At 34.3% G+C, this 21,998-nt stretch overlaps 1 long non-coding RNA gene across 1 annotated transcript in view; it reads left to right on the top strand.

Moving 5' to 3' along the window:
• Nucleotides 1-16,762, top strand: part of LOC147652970 (uncharacterized) — a 76,874-nt gene extending 60,112 nt beyond the window's left edge. The window contains exon 4 of the long non-coding RNA XR_015286841.1: nt 16,663-16,762. This is a non-coding gene — a long non-coding RNA (uncharacterized LOC147652970). The remainder of the gene's footprint in view (nt 1-16,662) is intronic.
• Nucleotides 16,763-21,998: the final 5,236 nt, after the last annotated feature.

Here is a 21,998-nt window from a genome sequence, read left to right as displayed (position 1 = left end):
TATGTACATAATATATTAATATATAAGAATATATTACTCTCCTCAAACAACTGACATGGAACGACTACATATTTAGTTTATGGATCATGAATATAATATTTCTTAATAGAATTTCTCCTACATTCTTGTTCTCAATATGATGGCAGTTTTTTCAGCGCCTGCTTAGACTCACTACAGAGTAATTTTGATATAAAAACCCCAAAAAGTTCCACCCACTATCCTATTCTATCCTCTATTTCTGAGAAAAATAAGTCAAGAAAATGGTGGTTTTACTGTAAAAAAGTTCAGAAGGCTCAGAAAATCTTGTTTTCAAAGGAAGTAGTTTACCAGAGAAAGTAAAAATACTTTTTTTGTAAAGATTACAGAAGCTGTTTATCATTGCACTTATGAGTAATTCTTACACAGTAATGCATGCAGATAATGTTTTTTTACAGTAATTTTTTTAAATTTTACAAAATTTACAAATTTTTACAAATTTTACAAAACATTTTTTTAAAAAGTGAAATGCAGACAGTTACTCTAATGTACTAGTTGTGGCTGGAGTGGAGTTCATTGTCTTCACAGCAGCCCCATATGGTGCTGTGCTTTGTGTTTATGGCTAAACAGTGTTGATGACACTAATGTGTCATTTTCTGCACCCTACTTTCCGCACTGAGAGTCGACGGGACATAGGAAAGAAGTTTGGAGCTCACACAGCTGGGACAGCTGACTCCAGCTGGATGAAGGAATATACCACACCCTGTAATGTCATGCTCAGCAATAAGAATGGACAGAGGAATAAGGAGAGAGGAGTTTTGGCTTCCAAGGTGGTCCTTTTTCAGAGATTGGCAGGGTACCAATCTCCATGAAGTGGTGAATGCTTGCTTTTGTTTCTCTTGAAACTTGTTTCTCTTTCCTTCACTTATTAATCTGTTTTTGTCTTAACCTTTCTCGTGATTACTCCTCCTGTTTTGTTCCCCATCCCACTGGGGTTGCAGTGGCTGAGTGAGCAGCAGTGTGGGTGCTTAGCTAAGGATTAACTCACAATGCTTCATCTACATTTTTGTAATAAGAAGCTTCAGTTTTGTGAAGTGGTGGAACTTGGTTCTCTCTGCACAAGAATCCAGATGTGCACCTAACTCCAAATCTGATTTTGAGGATGTTATTCCAGGTATGTGATGGGAAATAAAAGTGATTGTTTAGATGTTTAAAGCCAGGGATGTATGAGTATATTCCTGAATTTTGCTGTTACCAAATGTATTTCCAGGACAACACTGAAAGTGGGATGCTTGTTACAGAATCTTTGGTAAACTGCTTTAATGAGTTCCAAAATACACAAGCATACATAAATATGCATGAGGAAAAATAATGTAATTCTTTACAAATGTGCTGCTTATTTGCATGGCCATTAACAAATGAGCTCTAGGCCATGCATTGAAACAGCCACATAAAACAACAGCAGCAATATGATCATTCTTTCCCCTCTTACCTGGTAAAGGTGCACACTTCAAGATCATTAAGCTTCCTGGGTGAATAAGAGACATGGTGATGATACTGATTTCCATATAGCTTAATAGAAGTATCAGATGTCTTTCTCCCATGTATCTGTATATAAATAAACACATATTTTCTATTTATAAAGAAAGGTGGTTTTAGCTGTATAGATGTTGCTAAAATTATTAGTATTTACAGGAAGCAGAAGAAAACCAACATCTCCATATGAGAAAAATTAATTATCTCATAGCATAAAAATAAATTATTAATCTCCTCTACTGCTCCCCAACACCTCACTAAAATTACCTCTTGAGCAAATTTCTTTAACTGATACATCCATCTGTGTTCTGTGATGATTTCAGAGCTTGTGCACAAAAGGCTTAGATAGGTGCATTAGAACAGAAGCAGTAGATATGTAAAAAATAAACCTACATTTTTATAGCTTGTATTGGGAAGAAATAAGAAAAAGATGATGATGTTGTTATCACAAATAAAATAGTCTCTCTTGTATTTTTTAAATGTAAAATTGTTGCCATGAAACATAGAAAATACACAATATATTTTAAATCTACTCACAGATTAATAAATCAAAGTGAAATAAAAACAATAACTTACATTCTGCAGATCTTGACCCTGCCAACATGACTTGAAAAAGCTGGCAAAAAGGTTGTCGTCTTGTTGAATTGTTTGGCTCATGTTTTATGCACAAGCATGCTTTGCTTCCAGATTTGGCATGAATGTCTTCCTGCTTCCCTCAGGGATGGATGCATCCAGGGCAACAAATAAAAAGGACAAAGTCCCACTTTCTGTTACAGTTTGAGATAACCTTCATGATCCAGGCTGCTACCGCAAATCAGAATCTTTCTTTATACCTGTCTGTGTCTTTTTGGTTTCAGATCTTCACCAAAAATCCTTTTGCAATAGTGTGGAAGAGTCAGTTGATTTCAGAAGTGGTTAACTATGATATGCTCTGTGTTTGGGAACTAATTATAGATTATTTTTCCTGGCCCTTTTCTGCATAGCTGATGTTTGGCTCTGTGTTCTGGCATGTGGCTTTTGGATGCACAGTGACTTGCTGGAAATGGCTTTCTCAATGTGCTTCTTCCTGAGTAAACTTAATCTGCTTTCTGCATTTGTCCATTACTTTCCCTAGGGAAACACTGCTTCCTTGTCACAAACCCTAAACTTTTTTTGATTTTAATGGAGATTTTGAACAACTTCACTGCAGGCATACTTCAATCCTCTTCTACAATGTACTATACTGTAAGTTTGCTCTTGACAGTGAAGCTCCCATGTTAAGGAAACATTAATCCTAAAGTATTCATTCAGTGGTGTAGATAAAAAACAAAGTATGTATGCTTTTTATATGTGTTTTCAGGCTGATTCTTGATAAATGGATAATTAAAAAAAAAACAAAACAGCCCAAACAAACAAATAAAAAAAAAATAAAATAAAAATAAATAAAAAACACCACAAAAAAATCAGATGTGAATGCTGGACAGTTCTGTCAGAGGGAAACTGCAGGAGAAGCATTGGTTTGTTTCCAGATAGATCAATACGTTTTTGTTCACTGAAGCAGAATAGAATAATTAATACTGCTGTACACTGCCATATTGCTACAGATAAAATGTTCCTCTTTTTAATACAACAAAGCCCATGGACCTAAACTCTAAACTCTAATCTTCTTCATATGTATTATAAATGTATGAAGAGCTTTAAGGGTTTGGGTATGAATCAGTAAAAGCCATTTAAAATATAAGCCATATACTTAATCCATGGTTTGAATAATTAAAAAAAAATAACAAAAGATCTATTCTACAACATAAGTTATACATGCAGAATAGCTCAATCTTTAATTTTTCGAGTGTGAGATAGAATTTTTATGTTACTTAAATACAATTCTTCCAAATCTCCTTTCACAGGAAATTTTAAATCTTCAGTGGAATGCTTCAAGATGTATGCAATATACCTGAGATGTTGGAACAACTTTTTTAGTGTTATTCAAATCTCTTTGGGAAATATGTATCAACACACTTTATTAAATGAATATTAAATTACAAATGCCAAAGACCTGTTGTCATCCACATTAAAAAACCCGAAAACCAATAAAACCAAAAACTTATCAAGTTGCAGCTTTCACCCTGAAGGGACCAAAAATGTTTTTTTACAATTATCTATGCCAATGTGTAAGCCAGTTTGAAATGCAGCTTTTTGCTGCTAGACACCCATGTAAACACACAAAATGGAGACAATAGGATAAACTTCTAGGAAGAACCAACTGTATTAGAAATTTGACTGATGATCTTTTACTAAGTAAAAATTGTGTGAATATTGCTTTTGAAATTCATTCAATAATGTTCCTGAGTATTCAATTATTTTTTTTTTTGTCCATGTAAATCTAAGTTTCATTAATTTGTTAGCAATTTATTAGTGGCTATGACAGTGTATAAAAACCATACACTGATGATAAATAAATTATACATTTTTTTAATAAAAAAAGTCTTACAAGCTACTTGGTCTTCAAAGTGGGCATCCAAAGCTCAAGTAGAATCTGTAAATGACTTCATACCACCACCCTGGTCCAGTCCCATCTTGCAGATTTCAATGGGCCAGTGTGGGGCACAATGACAATAAACAATAAAATAGAAGAAAGCATATATGTGCAAAAGACAGGATTGATCTGCTATTAGCTTATAAATGGAGAGAAAGCCTAAACAAAGAATTTTAGTCCACTTTTAACAAGAGTTTCCATGTTTAGGAAGTCTGAACTTCTGCATTTGGGGTTGTTTATATTATTCCGCAATCTGAGAAGTTGAACGGCATTTCTTTACAGCAAGCTCCCCTACACCATTCTGTTTTAGAATAAGATTTGGATAAGGACTTTTCTCCAAAAATCCTAAATGTTGTTGTTTTCTTTTCCAGAAGAGTAGATTAAATATAAGCCACATTTAAAGTACACAGGGTCTTCTCTAAATGATGTAAAATAAGAAAAAATGATGCCATATCTCATGGCACTAGTCTGGTATTTCATTCTTGCATGTAGAACTCTGCATGTGTGCAGCATACCACTGATGTTAATGGATTACTACTATTTTGCAGAATACAAAGGTCTATTGCAGAAAACTGTATTGCAGAACATTCAGAGTTCACACAATGCATTATCTTGAAGAATTCCCCCAGCAAAAACTCTATTGGGATGTCAGACAAGCAAATTATGTTTAAGATGTTGATCTTGAACTTTGCAAGGAAAAAATAAAATTCTTCTGTGGTGTCTTAGTGACCTGCCCTGCCTTAAAAATATGTTATTTAATTTGCTTTTCTTTTGAATGTGAAGCTTAATGGTATTAACATTATCTGACTGCCTATTTGTTTTGTACACAGGAGGTCTGGTGACAAATACCACTTCAAATCTTTTGTTTTCTACACATCCAATTGCATATCTATAATTACATACACATACACACACACATATATATGTACATACATACGATTAATATATTTTGTATCTCTTGGGAAATATTTATATTCAAAGAATTCTGTGATGTCCACTATCATCTCACTATATACAGAAAAACTTCCTTCAAGTCCACACTACAAAGCAATTGCAAATACATTTTTAACTCACAACTCTGTTTGGAAGTTGGCATCTGTGCAATGTTTGTGTTTGGGGTCCCCTCTTAATATCACTTTTCCCAACTTCCCTCTTTGAAGTCACATCAGGTAGGACAGCTTGCTCAGTTATTTATACACATGGAGAAGATCCTCCTGAACCTTCTCTTGTCTAGATGAAGCAATTCCAGCTCTCTCAGCTTATTCTTGTATCTCTCACCAGTACTGAGTGGAAGGAAGGAACACCTCTCTGGCAGGAACACCTGCTGGCATTATTTTTCCTAATGTAATCTGGAAGGCTGTTGGTCTGCTGTGCCATGAGGCCATATTGCTAAAAGAAGTCACTATAATTAACAAAATCTATAACTGTGAACGAAGACTCTATTTTTTTAACTGTTTGAAAAAAAATAGAAGATAAAGTTACTTTTTAACTAGTTCAATTAAATTAATCTCTAAACATTGCATCCCTGTTTTTCAGTTTGGATTTTCTGTGAATAAGTGATCTACAGAGAATGAGAGTACAAACTTCATTAATTTTGTGATGTGGATCATGGTTTCCAACTGTCTAATTCTCACGTGGTCTTTAAGCCAAAAATTCTGAATGACGTGTCCCTCGCCTTTTGTTCTTTCTCTTAGGTTCAGTTTCTTACAGAAATATTTATAGTTTGATGGGTTTGTCCTGGTAGACTCATTGACATTTGTCCAGCTTAACTCTTCCTACCAAATAGATATTAAAAATGGCTATTAAAAGCTTAAACTGTCAAACATCCTTCAGCATCTCTTCCTTCCTTGAAACATTCATTTGTAAATACTCTGCCCCTTCAAATCCTGTTCCATGTTAGTTCAGTGCTTATATGAAAGTACATAAAGAACTGACATGGCTGCATATAGTTCAGTGTCAATATGATAATAAAACAGGAAAGAAAAAAAACCCAACCAATAATAAAATGGCTAAATTCCAGTGTAATTACTTGCACTGAAAACATTCTGCTTATGACCTTCTTTAAAGTTGGGGTTGTTGCAAATGTCATGTTTGATACAACTGTACTGTGAAAGAAATGTTGACCCTGATGAGCTGTAAAATCTACTGAAAAAGGTGTATAAGGTGTATTCATAAGTACAGAATTGCTATGCTAGCTGTTCCAGTATTTCCATAAGACACAGGTCTAATGGTAGTCATTTAATAGGAGAATTTTCATTTCATATTTCTCACAAGTAATAATAAAATTAGCATAAAGATTTTCTGGTGAAAGACTGACCAATTAAAAAAAAAAAAAAAAAGAAAAAAGAGAAAAGTATTTTCTAAGCCAGCATATTGAAAAGGTAGGATGGAAACTAAAGATAACATTGCTCTTTTTGCCCCACGCACCCTCCCCTCCAGTTTTTCCAATCTGATGATTGTAGAAGTGACACGTATTTTATGTTTGATGGATGAAAAGAGACAGTAAAAGGCAAGATGAGCTAATAACAGTAAAGTCTGTATTGAATCAGAAATGTGTTGAGGTACTGAGAGGAATCAAGATATGTGCTTCAATCATTAGAGTTTGTCACAAGTGAGATTTGTTGGTTGATGTGCTGTCAAAGTACTGAAAGAGAAAGGTTTTATAACAAGCAGCTAGACATGCAGAAAAAGAAGTTTAGGGCCCAAAGGACTCAGTATAAATAGAAGTTATAAAGTGAAAAAGAGTAATAAAGTTGGCATCAAGAGAAGGGCAGTATTGATCCAGACTTTGAAAAAGACAAAACTTTTTCAGACACCTTGAAAAACGATCTTCTTAGTTTTTATTTTCTTAAAAACCATTACTTTTAATAATTAAGCATGTCTTCACATCTCAGAAGAGAAAAATTCAAAAATGGTCAAGTAGCATATAACTGTGAACACTATTCTTATCCCATCTATCTGTTTTTAAAGCTTAAAACATTATCCTAAAGGTATGGATGTAATCCAGTTCTGTGTTGGTCTGAATGTACATTTTCTTAAATATACATCTCATTACACTGAAAAAATTACCTAATTTATAGCTACTGGTAAATATTTTAGCACTTTTGAAAGTATTTTGCTTCATTGCAATATCAGGTTAATGTTAAAGATAGTCCTTTAAAGAAATTATTGATGTTTTCTGAGAAAATTTAACCAAGTGATTTTCTGATTTGAGAGTTTATTCTTCCAGCAGAGTCTTGGATGTGCAGTGTTGTTCACAAATTACTGCATGTTCCTTCCATCCACATAATGTATACTGTTATTTTTTACTTTACAGTTTTACAAAATTCTTTATACTTACGTTTGATTTTGTTTTGTTTGCAAATGCATGTGTGGTTGACATGGCGTACTCTTCTCTACAACTGGAGCTTTATTTCCCATAACCCTGCTCAAGTAATAACCACTGGTGGAGGTTTTAATGGATGTGCCTTGTCCTGATGACTGCAGCCATTTCAGTTGACTCAATCAATGCATTATAAGGGTGTGATGCAGAGATTAAAAATCAGACTCAATAAATGATTACCGCAACAACTAGTCTTAGAGCTCATAAAAAAAGAGGCTATTTGGAATTTTTTACCTGAGAGACACGAAGGACCTGAGGCAAGAAGAATCAGTGGGAGACCTGGTCTCTAATAAAACCACAGTGCAATTATTTTTAAAATTGCAGCGGGAGAGAGATAAATCACACAAATTGATACTTGATTTCAAGAAATGGAACTGTAAAGATTGAGAATTTTTCAAAGACAGAATAAAGTTCAGAATAAAGCTCAAAAAGTCTGCATGCAACATGAAGGCTGCTATTAATACTCTGTTAGAAGACCACTTAGACTGTGTGCCGTAATTCAAAAAAGAAATCAAAGTGGTCCAAAACTTCCTCACACATCTTCCTGGGAAGGTTAAGGAGGCTGTTGCAGCTAATAGTTTGACCTCTAAAAAAGTTGGAGAGCTTGGTCAAATAGGAAAAAGAGAAATACATATAAAAACAACAGGTCAAATGTAAAGAGAAAATTTAAAGGCTTAAACCATAAAGGCCAGAACTAAAACTTTGCAAAGCATCGTCAAATTGACAGCGAAACAGTACTTTAAACACATCAAATGGAGGAAACCACATAGGGAATTGGTGAAGATGCTTGATGCAAAGACTCTATGCCAGTTGATAAGGCCATAACTAAAACTATCAACAATCTCCTTATTTTAGACTTAATCTTGGCTGAAGGTGTGGATCAGGACCAACAACTGACCTTTTATTTCTCTGAAGCAGAGAGGTCAGAGAAGCTGGATCAGATCAAGGTAAATATACAGGAACTACTCTCTCACCTAGATGAGACAGATGTCAAGAAATCAACAAAAACAGATGACATTCAGTCAAGAGCTCTGAAATATTTCAAATATGAAGCAGCTGGTAGGCTGGACAAAGTGTGTGACCTAGCATTGCAAACAACCACCAGCAGAGGACTTTGACACTGACATTAAGTCTACAAAATCTGCCAAGGATGAGATTCTGTAAAGTAGAGATCAGCAAATGACTTTTGTCACTGGTTTGACAGAAGAATCTGTAATAAACTAAACCTTTAAAATCAGTATGGCTTCTGTAGAGTTGTGGAGCCAAAGTTTATGAAGGTGATTCAGTGGGCATTAACAACTTTTAGAAGCATTTCAGAATCCTAGATCAAAAGTTACAAAAGGGAAAAATATCATGGGATTGGAGAAAGATCCTTCAGTGGATTCAAGTTGATTAAAGGATGGGATGCAAAGCGTTAAGACATAATTATCTCTCTCTAGGGTGGCTCCTTCAGGAGAACTGTCAGTATGAGCTTTGGTCAATGACTTCACCAGTAACCTGGAGAACAGTCACAGATGCCCCTTTAGGCTTTTTTAGGTTGTCAGAAGTATCAAAGAACTGCAAATGAACCTCACAAAACTGAGACAGAAGGTAGAAAGGTGGCAGATCACCTTCATGAAAGTGAACATAAGGAATCATTAAGGAAAAACAATGTGACTTCTACCATGCTGAACTTGGAAATGGCAGATATGAAGCAGATCTAGAAATCCTCATTCCCAGCTCTCTGAAATCACTGACCTGATGTGTCCGTTTGGTAAGAAAAAGGCTGACAGGATGTGCCTGCTTTTGTAAAACCATGCAGTCAGAGGATTACCTGAAGACAGATCCTTCACTAAAGGTTCACTAAATACTAGTATCAAAACCAGGGGCATGCAATGAAGCTTACAGGAGAATAGCTCAAAACAGCCTCAATGATGTACTCAGCAGGTATTGATCTTCTGAAATGTGCTGCCACAGCAGGCTGTGGAGACAGAAAATACTAGCAGGCTCAGAAAGAGATTAGACACATTCTGGGACAACAGGTTCAGAGATGGGAACTAAAGGGATGGCTGGGGATGTACCCTCATGAGCACTAATTTTAGTTGCTGTGAAAACAAGAATACGAATAACTGGTGGCAGAAGAGAACAAGAAAAGTAGAACTAGCAGCACTAACATTATACATAAAAGCACAAAGATTATTAATTATTCTCCAAGATTTGGTCTGAAATTCTCTACTGGAATGATGGACTAAAAGGATTCTCAGCAGGTCACCTAGTCTATTTTCTTTAACTAATACAGGGAAATACACCTTTACCTGTACTGGCAATTATTTCTTTGATGCTTCATGTACTACTTTCTCTTCCAATTTAGTCTCATGATTAATCATCTTAACAGTTGCAATTCTGTTTTCATGTTATTTAGCAAAGAGTGCCCTTCCCGATCGGTTCGCTCTGTTTGGACATAGGAATAATTTAGTTTCCATTAATTTTTCTTTAAGTATTTAATTGATGAATGTATTAATGAGAATATTCCAAACATCATTTGGTGCAAATGGAAATGTATTAAATGATAAGGGTTCTTTGCATGTGACTGATCAATTAGTCTTATATTATCTTGCAAGATCATGATCATGTTTTTGTGCATCACATGGTAAACTCAAAAGAAGCCCATTTTATTGTCTCATAGTCAAGATCTACCTTTTGGCTGCTTCTTCTAATCCTAAATATGCTGTTATACATGAGGTTAGTTTGACACTTCAGTGATTCCAAGGACAATGATAACTGTCCAGATTTTTATCATACATGTGCGTATAAATTTATTTTTCTATTTTTCAGCTAAAAATGAATGTAGTTAAGGTTGTAATTTCAGGGATCTTGGCCTTAATACAAAGCTTTGGGGGCTTGCAAGAAATTTTAATTTTGTTATTTTCCAATGCTTTTCAGTGGAATATCACACAGTTTATTGAAGTCTTTCATTAATTTTGTATGTTTATTATGTTGTCTATCTTACATACTTTTTTAGAATTATTTAAAATAAACTCATGTTCTTACAAACTTTAAAACATTTTTTTTTAGTGATATTACTTCTAAGTTTCTTTAAAATAAAATCTATAAGACTGGAGCTGGAAAACATCTATCCAAGATTCAGTTATTACTTGCCAAAGGTAAACTTTTGTTACTTGTGAGATGTCAAGTATTTTATTATAGCTGCACATTCAAGCAGATGAGAGAAGTGGGCTAATTGATAAGTACCTGAAATTAAACCATCCTTACTATCAAATATATAGATCACCTTCTTTATTGAGAGATCATCGTATTTTCAATAACTGATTGAAATACAGCAAATACGTCTGTATTTAAAGTGACTAAATTTATGGGAAAAATACTCATTTATAATACATAAATATTTAATAATTTTTTGAGGAAAAATATCCAGTCCAGCACATAGCACAATATTTATATGATTTTAAAAACGTTATAAATAGAACATTATTATCAAGATAAATATTTTTATTATACTTCTTCACAGTTAGATAATTACAGTTGAGACCTGTGCAGAAACAGGTCCAAGCCTTAAAGAATATATCATATATTTGCAATCAATAAATTAAGGGCTTTGATAGGGCATGACCTTGTTTCTGTTTAGGTTTTGCACTCATGTTTTCTTTCCAAAGAGGATAGAGTTTGGTGTGTGTTCTGTACCCTGCTCTTAGTCGGATATTGAGGTAGGATAAACTAGGGCACATTTTCTACATAAAAGAACCTATAAAGTTGTCTTCATTATCTATTTCAGACCAAGAAATTGTAGCTTCTGTTAACAGGAAGAGACATGAAAGTACAGAGGTAAACCAAGATTAAAAAGGAGTAAAAGTATTCAGGGAGACAAATTAAAAAAAAAAAAAAAAAGTTAATGTTATATGGTGTCTAAGGGTCAATAAAACTTAGGATAAAATGCATTCTTGATGGCAAACTAGGTTAGAGTACAACTACTCTGTGTCTATTTGCAGGGTCATTTCCGGGGCTGAAACAGACAACTATTTCTAATCCTATTGCTTCATAGATTTAACTGAGAGTTCTTGTTAGTAGTCATATAATGTAGTCTATAATTTACTAAAATTAGGCTGAAATTTCCAACTTTTTTAAAACAAGACACTAAACAATATCCTCCAGTTGTTGTGTTCTGTTAAAATGGATCCAGATTGTAATTCAAATGAGTTTGTCTGATCCATCTGTCACCAGAAACATCTGCTTTTGTGTTAAAGATATTTAACACATATTTAAATATAAATATTTTCAGATATTTTGATAAATCTAACAAAACATTTATACTTCAGAAGAAAGAACTTATGTTGTTTTAGTTATACAGTAGTTACACAACTCACAAATTTAGAACTGGTCATACAGTTCAATACTTTTGTAAAAAGGTTTATCAAAATCTTCATTAAGGAAAATTTTGTTGTAGAAAGAAATTGGATAGAACTCTCTTTATCTATTTAGTTCTGTGATGATTATATATCTGCAATGGCTAATAAATTTGAAACATCATGCAGCAATATAAGAATAAATATTCCATACATATTTTGGTGCACTTAAAATAATTGATGCAATCAGACATGGTGACTTTCAGTTTGTGTCCTGTTAGGGAAAAAAAAAAAAACCAACAAAAAAATATCTTTCAACAGACTGGAGTGTTACACAGAAACAGATTTTTGTCTTTTATTTGGAATAAACCTGAATTAAAAGTTATCTTCAAATACAAATTTTGTTAGTAGAACTCCAGAATTTTCTTTCACTGCAGAATTATTCAATGATCGAGTTTTAAGGTTGGGGGCAAACAGAAGATTTATCTTGATAATAGTTTTATTTAATCTTTTTCAACAGAATTTGGAATCTAAAATGTCAGAGATTCAATCAATTTTTTTATACATTGCAGCTGATATCAATTCAGATGCTGACTTGTTTTGTGTCACTCCACTTGGTTACATTCTGAAACAATTATTTTATGAAGATGTTAATTTCATTGCAGAAAAACATCTTCATCGGTCACTGAAGTCAAGGGAGTGAAATCTAAACAAAATCTAAGTATCAGAAAGTAGCTACAAAAGCAGTGTCCAAAACTGTCTTTCCATAAGTGGCCTAATTTGTGCAATCACTATTGTATATGATATATTCCCATATTTTCTCTTTGGGAGGGAGAAGAGAGATGTGTTGCTTCTACATAGCTAATTGCTGATATTGTTATAAAAGTACTTTTTCAAATTTTGCTTTAGGGCATGATTTTTAGAAATTTAACCAATATTAAGAAGCAAAGTATTTAGGGAGTGTTTTCAACAAACTGCAACTATTTTGGGTGGAACTAAAAAATCTTTTAGAATAGGGTTTTAGTCTATTTTTTAATATTAAAAAGATTGTGAGAAAAAGTCAGAAATTAAGCAAAATCTTATTCCCATTAACATTTCTGCAAGAAGATTCTCAGAATGTACTTCTATGCTACAGTGGGAGGAGAGTAACATATGGATCAGGTAGAAGAAACAGAATTATGAGTCTGGAGACTATATTTTGAACTTCCCTGTTCCCAACCCTAACTCCACCTCTGTGGCCGATTACTTTTATCTGAATAAGTTTTTGATCCAAAATAGTCTCAATTTTCCCAGAGCCTGTGATAATGTCCCAAATGTATCTTTCCACTAATGTGTTCTTTAAAAAATACTAATTTGGGTGGAGGAAAAGGCAGTTAATGGCTTGGAAAGATGGGGAAGACACATTTTCTGAAAGATAGGGAAACTCATTGAGTTGAATTTAATATCTGCATTGCTACTCTGTAGGACAATAAAAACCCTATGTTGTTTATATTTGGATGACAGATCAGGAGAACCAATTTCAAGTCATATTTTTAGATTAAATTACCTCATTTTGTTTCTTTACCTCTTTACAATGTTTCATTATATCAAAACAGTCATATAGACTTCAAGAGTGGGAGATGTAGGTGTTCACAGTTCATTGGATCAGACTTCCAGAGCTATTGTTTTATTAATGTTTTCTACCCCATTTTCTTCTTTCATATCAATATCAAAAATCCAAATAATTCCTCAGTGAGCTTTATCTGTGAAATAACAGTAAAAATGAGAAACAGGATCCTCGTATGTTTATGATATATCCAGCCCTAGGTATAGTTGTAGAGATTGTTTTGTCTTATGAACTACCAAGAATAAAAAACACAGTGACAATCACCTTAAAAACTTCTTCAGGGAAAGAAAAAGTTTTCATAGTCTACCATTTCATAAAGAATCTTCCTGCTTTGCAGATTCTATACATTGTTATCATGGGAAAAATGCCTATGCAATGATGGTCAGGGCTGAAAAAGGTCAGGGATGGAACATCCCAGAAGAAAGACATTTGTGGCTATTTTTTTAAACTTCTTTTATTTGCAAAAATGATGCCAGTCTAATTCACTTACAGTTTCCCCCCTCTCAACTCTCCTCACAAAATTTTCCCCACCTTACTTATCTCTCATAAAGGAGGGATTTCTCCCTTTCTGCTTTGAAAAAATAATGTCAACTCATTTACTTGTGAAGAATTAGTTTGGGCATACACTACCCGTTTGGAATCTCTATATAATCAGTGTTTACAGGAGTTCTGAGCCCCCTTCAGAGAAATACTTTAAGGGCTGCTGTGAATGTAGATGTCAGTATGTGCAGAGCTATTTCTTTTTCACATCAAGTAATTGTCAGAGACACTCCACCCATCATTATTCTACTAGGTTTATTTAGTTCCTACATTTATGGTATTCATGAATACTTTGCATTCATCATCGTTTTTCACAACTCCTCCTTTTTCTCACTGCCTTGCTGGCTGAATTTACAATTTCAACTCATCTCAGATCAGCTGAGCTCCTTTTCCTGCCATGTCTGACACATTTCATTACTTGCCCAGTGGATCTTTCTTCTCTTGTCCCAGGTCATTACTTCTTTTGCCTCACTGCTACATCATTGTGTTCCTGGTGATCTCTTCCTATTCTTGCTGGACCTTTGTATAGTTTCATTACTTCTCCAGGGACTCTGAGACATCATTTCACTTCATCCTACCACTGCAAATGTATCACTCCCTCAGCTGTCTTTTACTGCAAACATGGAGATCCAAGGATTACAGTACCCTATTAGTACATGTATAATCATACTTATCCTAGTGAATCAAGCAAATTGAATGGTTTCCTCAGAAATTATGAAAAGTGGGGACTACTGACTTAGCTTAAAACATTCCTGCTTCAATTTTGCCTTTTTGTCTGTGAAAGAACTACATAAACAGTGGGGGAGAGGAAATTGGATTGCATGACAGAAACCAGAGAAACAAACTCCAGCAGGGTGCTGCCTGATGAATGGCAAAAGAAAGCTGAAAAACATAGTATTTTTTTTTTCCTTATTTGTAGTAATCTGTGCTTTTGTACCTGAGAATGTTAGGTAACAAATGGAAAAAAATATGATTTGAAAGCAGATGATTTTAATTCTTTTGTGTCAACTGTATGACTTCAACTGTGGGTAGACTTGCTTTTATAACAAAATGAATGGTGCACTGAAGACTAGGAGTCCATGCTTCTCATTAATGCTTTTCTTACTATTTTTTATTTAAATTGAGTGTTATTATTGAAATACATGCCCTTATTTTTACCACATATTTAAACTCCTATGAACAACTGGTGCTTAAAAATCCCATATTTTTGTTCATTCTGAAACCTGAAGACAGAAAAAACACCCCAGATACAAACTAAACTCTTCTGCTTGTCTCTCTGAAGTACTTTGATAGACTTTTAGCTGCTGTAGTGCAGTACTCACTATCCTCTAGTGTCTGTGCTCATCTTGTCCTTTAAGAGAAGCCCATATATAATGGCTTTAATAGGATAACACAATAGAGTGTACTAGAGAAGCTGATAAAATTTTTCAAGGATTATGACATTCCAGCTTTTGTTTTCAAAATGATTTGCTCAGAGGGGACCTGAAAATATATATTTTCATATAAGAAAACCCTTTCACAAACATGTTTTTCACATATGTGTATCAATAATTAAAAGCTAGAACCCACATAATTCCTATTAATACACAAGAGAGGATAGTTGACAAATTAATTATAAATCATGACAATTAAAATGCACATCTCCATATTTTCATTAATTTTATCCCTTAGACTATTCAAACACATTGTCAAATTTAGTTTGTATTCATGTTTCTACTGTATTTTATTAGCTTCATGAGGAAAAGAGCTTAACCTCTTTGATTTATAAATAAATGTTCACTGAATGCACAAGAATCTTTAAAAGTTCTATGAGTAACGCTTTAGTGGCACAGAAACAGTAGTGATGCATTTAATTATGATTGTAGGCTGTCCATTTCCGAAGCTGGGAGTGCATCAGCAGGAGGTAATAGCAGATCTGATAATCCAGAGGAAAAATCTCAAGAATCCAGACATGTATTTTAGCTTTTATATAAAAGCTGAAGTAAGGGAAAATAGATAAACCCATTATAGGGCTTTTTTTTTTTCTTCTTTTTTTGTGTGTGTGAACGTAGTGAGGAAATTTAAATGAAACATATTTACTCTCTCTTACAAAAGTTTTTGTATCCTATATGAGGCCAGATAAGAGGAAAATGTATTTTTCAGAAGATACTCACTTATTTGGGAATTGATTTTAATATACGTTTTTCCCCTTACAACTAAGATTCCTCTTGTATAAATCACAACTTTTTTTTTTTTTATATAATTTGCATGTAAGGTGCTGTTATCTTCCTTTTGGAAAATATTTTTAATTTTTTGTCATTCTCTTTCCTCTACTCTTATCTGTGTTCTAAAGCAATTTTTCTCAGTCTTCTGACGCTTATCAGAGAGTCTCCATGATGGTGGTCAATGTATTCCAAAATGTTACCTTCAAAAATGGTGAACAGTGGATATTTAATAACAAAGAAACTTTTAAGTTCTGCTGCCTCTTCTCCAAAGCATGCTCCAGAAAAGGTCATAGTTCCTCATAGATTCCTGAAAAAAATGTTTTTGAAGCCTGAAGTGTGAGATTTTTAACCAGGCTGTAATTCATTTTTGTACTGATTACATAAATACCCTACAGCAAAGAATACCTGCATAACACAGTGGTAATAACTTATACTGTCCAGCTAGCTGAGAGAAAACAATCTATGTAATGCTATTTTAATATTTTCTTTTTAATGAAACAGAAGGGAGTAGTGCAAAAAACTGATGGAAGTTTGGAGTATTTTTTAATTATGTGTCATCTCAACAGATGCCTTTACCAGGATGGTTCAGCTCCTGTGCTGAAGAGCTGGAGTTCTGTGAGTCTTCAGATTGTATATATCCAGTTCTTTAAGGCAGAATAGTCACAGGTACATATGATTCACCCTAGTGCACAGTGTGGGGTATCTTCACTGCCAGTCTCATCCATAAAGGCAAGAAAGAACATATGATGCATAGTACATATAGTAAACTAGAATTTTTCTCAAATTTTCTGTAAGAAAAGAGAACCTGGTAGAAAAGTGGGTAAAAAATTACATGATAAATATACTCAAAAAAGAATTTCAACAAAGTTAATTACATAAGATAAAGAATTAAACAAAAGTTTGTGAATGGAGAATTCAAGGTTTGTCAATTCAAGGACAGATAAACACGATTTACATTCAAGGTTCACACTGAATGTAAATTGTGTTTATCTGTCTTTAGTAGAAAGACAAATACATGATGTGTGTTTTTTAAAAATCGAGATTTCCATGCTTGTATCGAGTATTCCTTTCAAAGCTGCTGTGCTGAAAACTTGAACACTAAAACAACCTCTAGATTTTAATCAAAGCCAGAATACTGTATGTTAACTCCAAAAACAGATCTGCAAAACTAGCAGCCAAAAACAAACTAAAGTAAGCTATTTTCTTTTTAAAATTGTAAGCTTAAAAAGTCTTTGTTTCTCTTTTTAACTTGTGCTACATCTTAACATCTGGGAAATTATGCAAACCTGTAAATTACATTTTTCCCCTCTGAGTTAATTGGCATAAAATTATAATGAAAAGAATTCAAAACCTTAGTGCAAAATTGTAGACTCATAAAATGAAATTGTAAACATACTGATTAGCATGTAAAATTTTAATGAGACTGTGTTTTGATAGAAAAATCTTCAAACTGAGAGAGGTGTGCATCAACTTTCAGCAAATATTTTGCTTAATTAATGAATTTCAATAATTGATAGCTTTACCCCAGATTTAAGTACCATTACTGAAACCACCTCTCTTTTTTTCTTTTTTTAATGAGACTGCTGTAAATAAATGTGAAGGTGTTTAAAAAATAATCCCTTTCTTCTGAAAAATTTGTTACAAAAAAGTTGCTCCAAGTGAAAAATGGAAGTGTTATTAGTGTTTTGTATGTTTATTCTAAGGCCTACCATTCTGATACTGGGGGTGGGGGGATCTCAAATGCATGTTCGCTGAAAAATCCAGAGAAATTGCAACTTTGCTTGGCCCTAGCAGAACTTCCACATTATAGTGGGGCTGCTGTCCACTTCCATAGCATTATAGGTAAATGTCCTTGCCTATGCTCAGAGAAAATAATTCTGCTCTTACAGATGTCCTAAAAATTATAAATAGAGGAAAATTCTGATGGCTTTCCTCTCACATGCAGAAAATGCCTAAACCACTTGTTATTAGGGACATGTGTAAAGAATTGGTTTAAAACAAGCAGAAAATTAACCTCACAAATTTTGTTCTCAATGTGAATTGAATGTTGAAGGTTTTAAAACCTCAGTGAATCAAGTTTTTTCTCTTTCATTACAGCAGTTGTCATTTCCACTACCACCAAAGTTATCAGGGCTATGAGAGAGCCCCTTCTGGGATGTGTATCCCATGTCATGGACTCATAGGGCAGCTGAGGTTGGAGGGACCTGTGGAGACTCTCTAGGCCAGGCCCCCTGCAGAAGATGGTTGTTCAACATTGTGGCCATCTTTTGAAAAATCTCCACAGATGAAAAATCTCTGATGGTCTAAGCAACCTGTTCCACTGTTGTTGAAAAAGAAAAAAAAAAAAAAAATTCTTATGTTTAATACTCATACTTGCATGGTGTCCATTGAAGTTAAGAAAAACATTTTCAGAAAGACTGTCATAATACTTTTGGCATGAAGAAAGTGGGAATAATGATCACTTCTTTAAGAAAAGCTTTTTGTTCTGAAAGTCTTGGTAAATTTCATAGGCCAGAAGAGTAGAAATAGAAACCTTACTTAAAGACTGAATTAGTAAACTTGATCTTCATCATTCAATTTACAGGTATCACATTTGCTCCCTCAAAATTCAGCCATGGAAGTTATGCATTGCATACTTCAATCATTCAGGGGTTTGTTTGGTTTTTTTCTGCAACATTAGTGTGTAAATACATATATATATATCTGTGTGTATATATATATAAGTGTGTGTGTGTTAGTATATATATATGTATATAAACTTGGAAACTTTTAAGTGGAAACTGATGCAAATTTGGAAAGAACTCAATAAAATCAGAATCACCACACTTAATCATAAATTGGAATGAATAGATAGTGTCAATTTTTTTTTTTATTGCATTTAAATGAAAACATTTTAAAACATTGAAAATTATATTGCATATCCATTTGGAATACATTTAGTTACTGCATTAATCTAAATATAAATCCTTGAATGTGTCTAGTACCCCTTAACTGAAAAAAAAATTAGGTTGGTTTAGTAAATGCAGGTCCATAAAGCCATGTTTAAATTCAATCAATACGTACTGTGTATCACTCCCAGCTACCATATCCTACTCTCAAAAGGCAGTGTGAGGCATAGACCACCTAGCAGAAACTGAGTGACCCAGGAGAAGCTGGAATACATGATGATGTGCACCTCTTCTGAATTGAAGCAAACAGAAAAATGCCTGAAAGAGATTTTAGTTAATTCAAATTCATTTCTGTAAGAGATGCTTCGGGGTGTGGACGGTCCGGAACATGGCACAGACCTCTATAGTCAAGTTAGATGTTAGTAGTTTATTTCAGGGCGTGGGAGAGAGAGAGAACCCTGCTATGAGCCAGCAGATAGAGCTCAAAGCAGGCTCAGAGGGAACAATACAAAAGGGGGTAAAATATGAATACATGAATTTAAGACTTAAGATTGCTAAGAAAGAGAGTAACAGAACAGAAGTGAGAGAGCCGGGAAAAAGAGGCAGAAGAAGAGAGAAGAGCAGCAAGAGGGTGGCAAGAAGAAGCAAGAGTGTAAAAAGAGCGAGGCAAGAGTGTAGAAAAGACAAGGCAAGAGACCGAGCTCTCCTTGACAATTGCTTATATAACCTATACATTTGAATATTCTATTCCTTCACTAACCAATCTTTCTAAGTATACTAATACAGTAACATTTGTGTGAGACCTATAGAAATCGCTGTTTTTGCATATTTTTAGTTATCTCAGGGTCCTTCAGAGCTTTCCTTATAAGGCTGGGGAGAGGGGTCTCAGCTTCGTTTTATTGGGGGAAAGAATGTGTTCTGTCATACCAGCCCAGGTTCTTTGAATTATTCAAACCATGCTTTCATTTGTATTTCTTCCTTAGCCTTTCTGGCTAAGGAGTCATATTTATAATTCCTTTCTAATTCTACCTTCCCACCACATTTCTACCCCAGGAAAGGTACATACAGAGATATTTTCTGCTCTAGTGCAGTGCATCTTTCCATTCACACCATTACAGGCTCTTGGTAACAGAGATGTGTAAGTAGTTTGGTTTGGGTTTTTGAATTATGTTTATAGGTAGGGTTCACTCGACTGAAACACTTTCCTGTTAGCTCCCTCCTGCTTCACAGTATCACACTAATATTTATGTGAAAAGGAAAGAGTAAAAATACACTTATGCAGCTGCGTGAGTTGCACATCCTAAACTTGAACAGGTTGTGGCATTTTGTGCCATATGGTATGCATGTCAGTGAAGTGAAGGGCATGCCTTGTCACATCGTATCCCATAATGACTTTTTGGGAGTGAAATATCATTTCCAGCTGAGGTGAGCCTTTCACTTCACTGATCTGCAAGTTACATGTCTCAAGTAGCACAGCTGTTTTTGGAAACTAACCTCCTGTTAAGGGAAAGTGTGACTTGACAGAAAGCCTTTGATTTGAGACCTGGGAACTTAACAAGATATAGAACATCCTAATAGAAATTGTTCATAATGAAAAATAATTTTATAATGGTCCAGTTATCCTGATATTATGTAAGTTACAATAGCTTCCCTTCAGAAGAGTGATTTCATATGGCTAAGATGAGTTTATTATTACAGGAAAAATTAGGCTAGGCTTTTGTCTGACCATCCAGAGCTTACCATGAGTTTACCAAAGTAAGAAGAAATCATCTGTTTGTTGTTTGTGACTCATTCCAGAAAATAAATTTTCATTTTCAGAAAAAATAAAAAAATCTGGTTATTTGTAAGCTTTGGAAAGATACTAGCTCATGAATTTCAAACATCATCCAGATCTTCCACATTTTCACATGTATTATCTAGGTCACTGGCTAAGGACTAGGTAGACCAAACTAGGGAGCCATCAAAACAACATTTTTGGGTTCTAGTGCCCAGCCAGTCTCTGGGTGAAGAACTGTTGTCTAATATCTAACCTAAACTTTCCCTGACACAGCTTCAGGTCATTGCCTTGGGTTCTGTCACTCATCATTACAGAGAAGAGATCAGTGTCTGCCTGTCCTCCTGCCTATATGAACAGTATATATGTACTGTCATGTGGGTTATTCCTCTTTGTAAAGGATTTCTTGCATGGGAATGGAGTGCTATGAAAATTTTAGTAGAATTGTTACCATTTATTGAAAAAAGGTTTTGTTTCCCTTGCTAAGGGAACAACTTCTCCCCTTCTAAGAGGAACTGGAAGATATATTTCTTCTGTACTGACTCCATGGTTTTCAGAATTTCCAAGTCTGTTAAACAGAATAACTTTACTTGAATTAGTGTAGAATGACTTTAAAAAGAAAAACAGAAACTGATTGTAACTAAGGGATCCCTGATGTGAAGATAGATGTACAGTTTTCTTCAGAGGTATGGACAGGATGCCCTGAGATGCTCTGGTGGTGTCCCTCTGAGACCCAGCATGGAACAGCAATGAGTGCAGAAGCCCTCTTCAGATTCTGATGAGGATGTTTTTATAACTAATGCACCATGAGAGGTGAACATATTGAAACTTTGAAAAGTGATGGCATGTTTTTGAGGAAGTAGTACCAATACACTAAACTGATATTCAGAAGAAAATCCAATTGCCTGTCTGAGAGCAAATAAAGGCAGATAAAAATTTTTCATCATTCAAATAGGAGTCAGTCAAGGGTACTGCAAGTAGAACTAAGCAGTCTTCACTGCTGCTCTCAGTTTTACTATAGAAGCTGTAGATTTGGTGCACAACCAAAGGGAAATTCAAATTTTTACCTTCTGAATAGAGATAAATAATATAAGCTATGATTGAAGGCAATGATTTAAATGGACTGGAGGGTTTTATTAAAAAAAAGTGTGTACAAGACGAATTAAATACTATGCCAAATCTGATTAGTTTCCCTGTTTATATTCTTGGCAAAAAGTGAAATGTATCGTTATATGGCCAT

The sequence above is a fragment of the Cyanistes caeruleus genome, chromosome 5 (genome assembly GCF_971803275.1).
Source record: "Cyanistes caeruleus chromosome 5, bCyaCae1.hap1.1, whole genome shotgun sequence".
Taxonomy (NCBI): domain Eukaryota; kingdom Metazoa; phylum Chordata; class Aves; order Passeriformes; family Paridae; genus Cyanistes; species Cyanistes caeruleus.
Note: the sequence above shows the minus strand (reverse complement) of the source record. Positions and strands in the feature narration are given on the sequence as shown.